Consider the following 12,907-nt stretch of genomic DNA (forward strand, 5'->3'; position numbering starts at 1 on the left):
AACCCTAACCCTAAGCCAAACCCTAAGTCTAACTCTAGCTCTAGAATTCAAACTCAAACCTTAATCTAACCCTAATCCTAACTCTATCTCTATTGCTAACCCTAACTCTAATTCCATCCATAACCTTAACCCTAATGGGCTATATATAACCTAGTTCTTTAACCCTAACTATAATCTAAATTTTATAACTCTAACTAGAGAGCTTGAACCCTAACTAGCTCTAACTCTGACTCAAACCCTAATTATATAACTCTAATTGTAACCCTAATTGTAATGCTAACTCAAACTTTAACTATATTACTGCCTTCTTGAGGGAACATCACACAGCCCAACCTCTCCTCTTTCTACTCAAGACTAGGGCAACTTTGTTTCTTTAAAAATATTCTTCATGTTGTCTATTTTCAAACTTCTTTGAAATAATATTGTTCCAATGCGCTATCTCAAAGAGGGGCAAAATGTAGACACCTAAATCTGATTACATCATTTAAGTAATCCTATTTAGCCATCTCCTAAGGCATCATTAATTAAGAATTAACTATTTAATTAATCTATTGTCATTCCCTTCTTAATTAATTTATTTAATTAACTATAATCTAATTGATAAAATCAAGTGATAACCCAAAATCAATTTATCAATTAAATCCCTATTCTTCTATTAAATTAAATAAATGCATAAAACTATTTAATTTAATATAAAAAAGCCCCTTTGATTTAATAAATCATTTTAAATCAATTCCCAACCCCTAACTATACCCAAATCCCTACCATTAGCTAAATCCAACCCATTGACCCATGCTAATCTTGCTTAACCAACTAATTAACCTACCTCATAAGTGCTAGCCCACTTGCATCCCTCTAACATGCCACTTGCACCCTAATTATAGGCTAAGATTAGCTTGATCCCTTCCCTAAGCATGTGCACAACTTTAACCAAGGGTTAAGAAAGTCTTAAACCAAACCAAAGTCAAAGTTCTATTGTATCCCTATTGTATTCCTATCCAAGAGCCTTAAAGGCTCTTACATGATTTAAAGGCTCCTTAAATGCCTTTTACAATCATCTTCCTTCATCTTCCCTCATCCTCCCTCATACCTCCATCTAGCCACCTATCTTGACCCTCTTCCTTATCTAATCCCCTTGTGACACTTGTCACAAGGCTAGAGCTTTGAAGAAGCACAATCTATGTGTTATCTTCTCCTTGCATCCTAGCCCTCCTTAACCAATTCCACTTCGTTGCATCCTAACCATCCATCTCACTACCCCTTGGCCTATAAATAAAATCCTTTCCCTTAACAATTTAATCAACTTCCATGCAAACTTATAATGCCCCATCAACCACCTCAACATAGCCATTTATACCCACTTCCATGCTAAATTTATCATGTTATTTTGAGAGCCTAAAAACTACCAAAATACCATCATAATGGAAAAATCCATACACACTTGCACTCATAAATCTCTCATCCATTAAATCTTGAACAACATCATTGGGCACACATCTCCATCCAAGGACACATCAACATTATCAAGGAGGCTTTTGGAGTGATCTTCCTCTTTGTTTGCACTCTTTTACACCTTCTTTTGTCTAATCTTATATGTGAGTATGTTTTTGGTTTGTGAATGTTTTCAATTTAGTTAATGTTCTTTGCATGCTACTTTCTTTCTCTACATGACCTATCTATCCACAATAATTGTAAGTAGGTCTTTTGTTCTTTTAAGCTCCTTGCTAAGATGATTCACCTTCTTTTGTATATCCTAATCCATATTTCCCTTTGTGTCTATGTTGGTTTTACTCATTCAATTGATTCATGCTTTCTTGAGATTTTGTCATTCTTTCATTAGTTTTCTTTAAAATCTTGAGATCATTTAGTAGTCTTTCATTTTCTAATCTTAGATTCATAAGCTCTTCATTTGCACCAATGAGTTCATCAAAAAAGTCTGTTTGATGAAGGGATAGTTGATGGATTTCATTATCTTTTTGTTCTATCTCTTCATTGGCATTGTCTTTTTCTTCCATGACTTCACACATCCTAATTGACTAGATTTCTTGCTCTCTTTTCAATTTTCTAACTTCTTCTTGAAAAGTAAGATTTATCTCAAGTAGATCTTTGATTGATGCATCTGCTTCATCTGAACTTCTTTCTTGGCACAAGTCGTCAATTATTTCTTCAATGTAGAGATTGTCATTCAATTGTGTTGTTAGTTCCTTTCTTTTTTGTGAAGATTGAGAGAGATGATCCTTTTCTTTTATGAGATTTTCAAAGGCCAATTCTAGATCCAGCTTCTCATTCTCAATAGCCTTTTCTTGCTTGTATACCTCTATTGCCTTTGATCTTTTCTCAAGCTGTCAAACTTTTGATATGAAAACCAAATACTCCAAATGCTCTAATACCAAATTTTGGAAATATAAGGTAGGCTAGGTTACTAAGAGGGGAGGGGTGGATTATGAACCAATAAAATCTTAACTTACTTTACCAATTAATCCTTCATATATTATTCTGATCTAATTGCATGCATGAAAGACTGAAAGAAATAAAACATTCATAACACTTTGACACAAGATATGGTGACCTAGAAACCTTCCAATAAGAAAGAAAAATAGGGGTGGGGATGATACCCAAAAGCTTTAGTATTGTAGTATAAAATTAAGCTGTTAAGGCTTACAATTGGCTACTTCTAGTGATTTTTCCTATTAGGAGCAATAAGGACTATGAGGTCCACCTTCTTAAAGGATTTACAAACATACAATGAAGTATGCACTTGGTTAAGAGATTTAGCAAAAGACTATTAAGTCTACCCTATTAAAGGATTTTACTGATACACCTGTTAGGATGAATCAGTGACTAATCTCTGATCGACAACTTTGATTTGCTGGTTGAGATTCCTTGAATTGCAATGATCACCTTGTTGTGATAGATAAATCTTTATTGTACCATATACTACTTGTAGCTTTCAATTCACTTTCATCTACTTCTTAATGTTTCTCTTTCATGTTACATTTGGATGTGATACAATATATTACATATATATCAATCCAATCAACTCATTACTACAGTTGGCTACAATACCAAATTAATCATAATTCACAAAATCAGCCCAACTGCTATAACTTGGGTTCTGGAGACAAACTAAATGATGCTTTGATACTCAGAAAACACTATCAACACTTAGAAAAGTCTAGCACTCAATTGAAGATGAAGCATGGTCCATGCTGATCACTTTTAAGTACCTCAAACTCAGTCAGCATGGTGTGACTTGGTAAACACTGAGAAACTCAATAGCTACTAAATCACTCAATTGACACTACATAACTCGATCAACACTAGATTTACTATGTTAATGCTATGAGCTCGATAGACACTGTAGAACTTGGTTAACACTATGATCTTCTTTACTTTTTCTGGATAGCTTGGTAGCCACTGCTATGCTTGGTTTACACTATATATTGCCTCTAAAGCTTAGTAACAACTATAGAAATTGGCAAACACTATAAATTGTCCTAGGTGCTCAATAGACACTATGAAGCTTGGCATGAACTACATTCTAGCTACTTGGCTTGGGAGCAACTAAAACACTTGGTTAACACTACTAGATGAATGATAAGCTCAGTAGCAACTATAGAGCTCAATAGCAATGTTAAATCACTAATCGACAAACTGACCTTAATGTCAACAGATCTAGCTGATCTAATTTCAAGAGATTCAAATTTGATGTTGCATCATAATTTCCTTTTTCTATGGCATGTTCCTTAATTAATTTCTATTGTTATTATTATTATTCAAATGAAATATGTTTTATAAAGTGAAATAATTTGATTTTATTTATAAAATATTTATATAATTTAACATATTTTTTATTCAACATATTATTATTATTTGAAGCTATAAATTTTTTTTCTAATAAGCTCCCATAGAAAATGAAATACTTTGCATAAGTTCCCACTCAATCCTTAATTAGCTCAAAAAACCCTAAACCCAAAAAATAGAACAAAAACTTGCCAAGCTCTAATACCACTTGTAAGGAAGAAAAAGATATGTGGAATTGCTTCCTATGCTAATCTTGAGAGGGTGATTATGAAATTTTTAACTTAAGTAAATTATTAAGATTTTAAGACACAAACAAGATCATTAATGAAACAATGATGAGCACAAAGCATAATGATTATTGTTGGGAAACCCTTATGGGAGAAAAAACCTACACTGTAAGACATGAGTAATGCATTATCAAGTCTATGGAGATCACAAAATACCTCAAATACAAGTTATTACAAGAGTATCACCTCAACACAAACTTGGAGAAACTTCACAAGAACTCTTCTAGCATATGATCTTGGAAATAAAAATGTTCAAATTCCTCCCCAAGTCCTTTTATATTTTTCTCACAACCTAGAAACCACATGGGGTTTTATAATACCATGTGCAATAACCTCATTGACACATGTTACACATCCTTGAATTGTATTTCCCAAGATAGGCATGAACCAATTTAAAAATAGTGTCTCGCATCCAAAGTCTTAATCCCTATTGTTTATCCTCATAATTGTCACACCATGTGTCATATAGATTGCAAAAATAACATCCTATATTTTACTATGGAAAGGGCACCTTTCTAGAACTAAATTTACCTTCTCCAAGGAACCAACGTCTAGAAAACTTCCTAGCTACTTTGTAGAATTATCTAGAAAATATTGCAAGCTTGAGACACATATTTTCTTAATACTATGCATTTGACAAACACATCTATCAACCCATTATAAATAACATCTAACCTAAAATACTAAATACTCTTTCAATTTTAATAAGATGGATACAATACCCTTTTTCAAAGCTCCTAGTTTGTAGTTGACTAGGGGATGTTGGAAAAGGTGAATTGATTGGCTTGGATGAAAAGTTTTGTAATCCTTCATGAGCAAAACTGTGTCTTTTGTAGGTAGTAGTGATAGAAATCCATGATATCCCATCTCAAGATGTTTGTATTTTTGCTGATAAAATTATTTACATCATATTGATTCTCATCATGAATAAGGAGGTCTCATACAAGCTCATCACAAATCTCATAATGCATTGGATGGTAAAAAATAGAAGACTTTTAATTTAATTTTATTATTTTAGATTCCAAATACACATCATTTGACATGAAGCACTCTAATTCCATTCAGATATTATACATGCATTACCACAACTAATGCTAAGGAAATCACAATTCTAAAGCAATCCTAATAGACTTGGGAGGAATGTATGTCTCATCTCTCATACAGATATAGTGCATCAAATAGTGCTGCATTTAAATAAAATGTAACAATTATGTGGTTTATTTAAATTGACTTTTAGAACTTTATAGATATGATATCTTAAGTCTTTGTCAATATCTCTTTTGAGCATGCAAGGAAGCTTGGCAGAGAAAATATTACTAGCAATTGCACCTTTGGTGCAATGGATACACCAAAGTGTGGAATATCAACAAATCCAAAAGTTGGTTTTATTTCTTGATACATTTCTGTAGTACATTTAGACAATTAATAGACATAACAAATAATATTGTTTATGTAGGAAAGGTCTTAATAGAGCATTACACAACTTTTGGCTGAAAAATGTTGAAGATTCATAACCATTCGGATGCACCAAAAAGCAATTTTATGGCACATACAAAAAAACACACTTAATGACACTTTTCCCAACCAAATGCATTTGAGAACCACTTAAGTTGGGTATATATAAGTGGAAATGAGAAAATAATGAAAATAACTTTGAAGAGTATTGACTAATTATCATATAATGAGAGTGGTAAAAAAAATTTAAAATAATGATAAAATAATTTTATTTTTTTTAGTATGTGTCACAAATATATCAAACATATCAAGTTAAATGCTTCTAGTTTTTAGTATTGATGGTTTTTATATCCATTCTATAAGTGTATTATAATTTTATTTCTAGTGTAATATCCATCCCCCTTCCAAGACTTCTTTTCTTCAGGTTTCTTGGAATATTGGTCCTTCCCTTATATTATGCCATGTTTGGTTTGAGAGGAATAGGAGGATCTTTCATGATGTGCAGTTTGAGATCAAGCACCTGTGGGGGAAAATTGTTAATTCTCTTCATAAAACACTCCTAGCTAAATGTGACATTAGTAGAGGTCTGGATCCTACAGATGTTGGTATTTACTCACGCCTTTCCTTTCCTCTTCAAGGCAACACTCCCTCAGTCCCCCACAACTGCTTTGGGAATAGAGCTAGGAAACACTCTCAACATGTTAATCCTAAGGGGCATTGGTCTCCTCTTGAAGCAGGCATCCTTAAAATCAACACTGATGGTTTTTTTTAGGGAAATCTTGGTCCGGATGGTATTGTGGGAGCTGGGTCTGATAGGTCTGGTGATATTCAGTTTCAATTTTCTATATACAAGGGTTACCATACTAATAAACTCATGGAAGCCCTGGCCATCTTGGTTGTAGTGGAATAGTGCTATCAATGTGGCTGGAAAGTAATTATCTGTGAGATTGACTCATAGGCGGTTGTTAATTTATTGAATAGAAGGAACCTTGTGCATGTCGATTGGCATTTAGCTCTGGTTATTCAACATATCATTCAGTTATGCAATTCTTTGGATTTTGTGTCTTTTATGCATATCCCTCGTGAGTGGAATGGTGTGGCTGATTGTCTAGCTAAACGGGCCTTTGAGCATGGGCCAGATTGAAACATTATTGATCATAGGATGCTTCCTCTTGATTTATCTCAGATGCTAGTTCAACTTGTTGACTAAGATAAAGCTTTGTAGTTCTCTTTGTTTTTTGTGTTGTTCTACTCTCTTTGATATTCAATAAAAAATTTACCCCTCTTTTAATTTAATATTGTAATTATATATTTCATATTTATATGTATAATAACTACTAATCTTATGTTATATATAATATAATTTTAAACAATTCTTAGATGAAATGAATAAATGTTTCATTCAAAATTTAAATTATCTTAATAATAGTAAAATATATCTATATCTATACTTTTAAAAAAGACTGACCTGTGTCTACAACTAAATTTGTTGTGATGAAGCATGAGCTGAATCAGAAAAATTAGAAAAGCTTCTACTTTTAACAATAGTTTTTATTAGAACAACCTCTTAGTGTTTCTGCTTGAATAAAGCCAACTTCTATAAAAACTGGATAATGTAATCCATTCATGACAACCTGGATAATGTAATTGGTGTTGCAATATCAAAAAAAAACCTTAAAAAATATAAAATAAAAATTCGTGCATGCTCTGTTTTCTGAGTTTTCTTTCCTCCCCTGTTTTCAAATTGTCTTATTGTATGAAAGCTTCAAGGAAAGATTGAGGACATGAGTGTCAGATTGGAGCAACGGTGTTTGCTCGGGGTTGTCAATAAAATACTTTTTGATCAGAGATAGTCTAAGTTTTAAAGCTACGATATTACAAATTGAAGAAAGAAAGTAGTTGCTAGGAGATTGTTGCATAAAGTCTAGCCCTGTTTTAGAGTTATATACAGAATTTCCAATGTATAATAAAAATTCTTTGAAATATAAGTACTTTGAGGGATGATCAATTCATTCAAATTATATATTTACAGTTATAGATATGTCAAGATGACAATGCCATAAAAAGTGAATGTGGCTAAAAACAGAAAAAGTTGAGAATGTAGCTATCAGTAAATCAAAAAATACACATATGAATGTGATGAACCCCCTTTTACGCTGGGAACCATTGATTAGAGAAGTCAAGTTGACCTTTTCATATATAAAACACCTTTGCTATAAAAATGAAAATAAATATATCAATAATCTTTGCAAAACATAAAGTGGATTACTTAGATGTACATTAAGATATAAACTTGGTATTAAATTTATTAGCTAAGACAACTTTCGAGAATAAGATGTAACATGTTAAAAATCATTTAATTCTTTGCAGTCTAATTCTTTATGAATTAATAGAACTATTTGAAGCACCCAGTGATGTCGGTGTAGACATATTGTCTACTTGTGTTGACATGATTTAATTCCATTCTTACCCTTCATAACTCCCCAACAGACAGAAAATGTTTTCCTAACTCTTCTATAGACAGTAAATAATAGAGTACCAAATGTTGAATGTCCGGTGTTTAAGGACAATTAGGATCCCCGCTATGAACAACATGACAAAAACTGAGTAGAAAAGTAATGCAAATAGCCATCTTATACCAATCCCACAACTAGAAAGTGGAGGCACGAACTACCCTATCAACAATGCAGTCATCAAGCAATTGCAAGATATGAGATTATTTCTTATATCTTCCATTCCTCTCTTCCCCACTTTGATAGGGGCTAAATTTTTGTAGTGCCCACTCACATCAAATATCATCATTTGATCCTACACAACAGAGAATGAATTTCTCAAAACCTATGCCTAGAATCTTTAGTATATCCTGAACATTTTATCTAAACAAAGAATGGTGTTTCTCACAATAAAAAATAGCTGTAAAGATGTTAATTGATAAATTAAGCTTTAGATTTCATATCATTTTAAATGATATTATAAGAAAATCTAGCAAATAAACTTTTTAATAACTCTTGTAAATTTAGATTTTAATGCCCATCTAAAATGATATCTCTAATCACAATAAATTTAATGACGAGTTTAGAATGTTTCAAAGAAGTTTAAAATATTTACAATAGACAAATTTATTATTAAAAAAATATTGTCTAAAAACTTAAAGAAACAACAGACTTTGATTTTTTTCCCGAGATCATTCAGAGATGGTTTTAAAAGATTATTTAAAATGTAGGAAAAAATCTAGATTCTCAAATTTCTTATATAATATTAACCTTCATTAAACTTTCAAATATGATCACCTAGAAAATAAATGATAAGAGGAAATTCAGAACAGAAAAAATTAGAGTTATAAGAATAAACTATACTATATATATAATTTCAAATAAAAAGCATATCAAAATTCCATAATCTCACAGAACATTAGCAGATGGCTTAAATGTCACTTAACCCATTAATGAGCTGAATATTAAGAACAAGAAGTTGAAGATCATTAATTCTTTAGATTCTACAGTTAATAATTTAAGCATAACAAGATTTAAAATAGTGGAACTGTTGGTCTAATCGCATAAGAAGATGGAGATGTCTAGATGCCAATGACTTAAACATCACAAACCAAGACTTGATTCCTACACTAAAATGTTAAATAGTCAAGATTGATCTATTTTTCGAAAAACTTAATTTCTTCTCAATCTAGATGGAAATGTCTAATTACTGAGATGGAAATGGCAAGATTTAAAAAGGCCTAATTACTGAGATGGAAATGGCAAGATTTAAAAAGGCAAAGTACTTGTAGAGCTGTTAACACTAAAATTACAAGTACGATCAAAGCAGAGAAAAACCACCATGGCTTGGAACCATAAGTGGTGATAAATTCTAACAACAGCCCAATAAAATCACCCCATAGACGACGATGTCTAAAAAAGGCCAGACGTTTCTGCCACTTCTTATGGTAACCATTAATGGATTTAGCAGCATTATCTATAGATTCGTACCTGGGAATTTCTGTGGGCGTCACCATAGAATTCCAAAGCTGAGCGATCTCTCCACTTCTCAACAGACCCACATCTCTAGCGCTGTCAACCAGGTCGTTCATTAGAATGGCATACCTTGTAATGGGTTTCTCTTTTCCTTTGGACCCTATTTCCAAGGCAATCAAGTTTCTGAGTATCACTTCAGATCTGTCATCTACTTTGAACTCGGGCAAATACAGTGTAGAATTATTCTTGTCAAACTTAACTTGTTTGATTCCACCGTCCAGTCTCTTGAATTTCATTCCTCCCCTTCTTAGCTCCCCTATAGATGGAACATGTTCTTCTGTCTCATCTGGTGTCTGGGATAGGAAGTTCATAATAGAGTACAAAATGTCAAAGATGAAGATCTTAATGTAGTGCAAAATGACAAATATAATCCCCAATATGAACAACATGACAAAAACTGGAAATAAAATTATTGCAAATAGCCATTTCATACGAAAGCTCAATAATTTAGTCTAAGGGGAAGGTCGCTTTTGATCAGGGACCGGCCTGTCAACAATGTAGTCATGAAGCAGTTGCAAGAGATGAGTATCTTCGTTGCATTTCAGATTCCCCGCACATGGTATTTTGATGGGAGATAACATTTTAAGTGCCGACTCAAGCCAGACATAATCAGTTGATCCCTCAATCTCATTTCTGATTTCCTTCAAAACCCAGAACGGTAGTTGATTTTCCATCTTGACCATGTCTTTCACAATTTCTGTCAAAAGAGGATGATGTCGGTTTCTGCTAAGAATACTATCCATGAGAGTCGACATCTCAGCTTTATCTTTAGCTTTTCCGAATCTGTGAAGGACTTCAAGAACAAAATAGGCATCCCTCACCATCATCCACGCCACTACTTCTTCATTGCTCAGTTTAATTTCTTTAGCATAGCTTTTCTTTAGACTATGCTGTTTATCTTTGCCCTTAAACTTCTTAACTAATGATTTCAAACCTTCCATGTTTCCTTCTGTGATGATTTTAAGATGCATCTTCCTTGCCACTTCTGACTTGAGCAGTTCAATGTCATCATTCAATACATCTTCTTTCCGAAAATGGTAAGGCCCGAAGGAGATGACATGGGGATGATAGAAAACCTCATCAGAATTATGCGAGAGAGCTTTTGGAACGGTATGAATGAGACCACGGTGGGATGTATCTGGTCTGCTTTTTTTATCTAAACTTTTTTCAACATCAACAATCCAGTCGAAGTCATTTCTCTCCTCTTCCCGCATCATCGAAGACAACTGCAGAGAAAGGTTAAACCGCCTATGCAAATTGAAGATGTCTTCGCTTCATTAATCGAATGGTTCCTTATCCCAGCGGATGGGCCACCCTTAAACATCACACACTAAGCTTTGACTGCTTAGGTGTGATGTGGACCCTTCTTTTCGTGCTGCTGTGGAGCCCTCAGACGTTTCCGTTTCCATTCTCTTCTCCATAGCAGTTCTGTGACTCCTTACTGACTCCGTAGCAGTTCTAGTTCGAGTAACAGTCACCGCTACACTTTAATTTGAATTCAATTTTTGAACTCTCCCGCCCAATACTCTGCCAGTGCATGGGTTTGTGTCCAGACTTTCACTTGCTGACACCGCCACATCACCTCAGGACCCACTCCGCCAGTTTTCAAGGTTTTCCGGCAAGGCGCTATGTCGCCGTCGGAAAACCTTGCCATTTTCCGATGGCGCCATAGCGCCTTGCCGGATTATCTAACTTCCCGGCCCGAGAGTGAAAGCTTCCATGACGAGGGTCTCGGCCCCGTTCCGTCCAGATGGAAGGGCGAGTGTGAAAGCGGAGACCGATTTGATTCGTCCATGTGCAACAGAAAACTCATCGGAGCAAGATTCAATTTCTCGGTGGGCTACAAATCGCATGTGGGCGAGGACTTCATATCTCCAAGAGACAGGCAAGGCCACAGCACACATACTGCTTCTACTGCTGTGGGTTCTACTGTAAGGGGGGCCAACTACAACGGCTTTGGCAAAGGAACGGCTATGGGGATCGCCCCTGCCGCGAGACTGGCTGTTTATAAGGTCTGTTGGGGAGAGCAGGGCGACTGCGATGCGAGCGACATAGTTGCTGCAATGGAAAAAGCTTATTTGATAGGGTCCTTTAAATTTGAGTGAGGTCTTTGATTTGTGTAAGTGTTATTAAATGCACCATACTAAGCTTTCTTATCATATTGATAGGGTTTTGCAACATAAATCATGATAATCCATGGTAGCCACATCACATACGACATCATCAATGGATTTGGAACCAGATGCAAAAACATAGTGTAAGTATTTGTGATCTACAAAGATGAATCATTATCCTTCCACCCAATTGAATTTGGATGAGGATGTAGATTCATTGACAAATGAGGTTTATGTAAAGTAGACTTTGCAATTAATTTTTTTATGAGCCATTATTGGTGATACAATATACATAAATATCATTTATCAAATGAGCATGAGTGATAGATAAATTGTCACATTCACCTAAGATTTTTTTTTTAAAGTATAAATCGTGTGGTGACACATAGACATATCAATAAAATAAATATTTGAAGCATAATTATTAAGTTCAAACTTGTTTTGGTATCATAATTGATGATGTCAAATTGACACCTTAGAATGCTCAAATGCTATATAATCTCCTGTACATAGATAAATGTAAAAATTGAATTACCATAATTTATACAAATTATAAAAATTAGCATCTCTCAAGACTAATGAAATTCAAGTTGGTTTAATTATGAAGCAGATACATTCAAGGCTTGAGAAATTTTCTTGGAAATATAAGATCTAACACACTCTACATATGATTTTTTGATCCTCTAAAAAGAATACAATATTTATTGAATTTTAAGAAATAAAATAGTTTCTTTACTAAATACACTAATAGATCATCCTTTGAAAGATTCACCAATTTGAGTTTCTGTTCTTTAGAAATATATATATATATATATATATATATATATATATATATATATATATATATATATATATATATATATATATATATATATATATATATATATAGTGGCTACTTTTTAATATACATGTGTCAATTTCTATAAATTTATAAAAACATATACACTTTCACCAAAATAGGACACGAGGACACTCATTAGAATTACACAAAATACTTGGAAAGAAAGAAAAGAAAAGAAAAACAATAATAAAGCTTCCTAAGTCGTAGATAAACACTAGAGGGAGGCTAAGGGGGTTTCTAGTCATTTGGTTTTCACCATGAATTTGTGGGGTCCAATGCAATGTTGGGAATGGACTAACCCTTATCAATAGTTACTTCACCCTCCTCTTTAACTTTATCATCTTTGCACACAAATGGAATCTCTAGAGCCAATCCAAG

General features: G+C 33.6%; 1 pseudogene; it reads right to left on the reverse strand.

Moving 5' to 3' along the window:
- Positions 1 to 9,279: 9,279 nt before the first annotated feature.
- On the reverse strand, positions 9,280 to 10,791 carry LOC149549860 (putative UPF0481 protein At3g02645; annotated as a pseudogene).
- Positions 10,792 to 12,907: the final 2,116 nt, after the last annotated feature.

The sequence above is a fragment of the Cupressus sempervirens genome, chromosome 7 (genome assembly GCF_028749045.1).
Source record: "Cupressus sempervirens isolate cs-2001-9-10 chromosome 7, ASM2874904v1, whole genome shotgun sequence".
NCBI classification, from domain to species: Eukaryota; Viridiplantae; Streptophyta; class Pinopsida; order Cupressales; family Cupressaceae; genus Cupressus; species Cupressus sempervirens.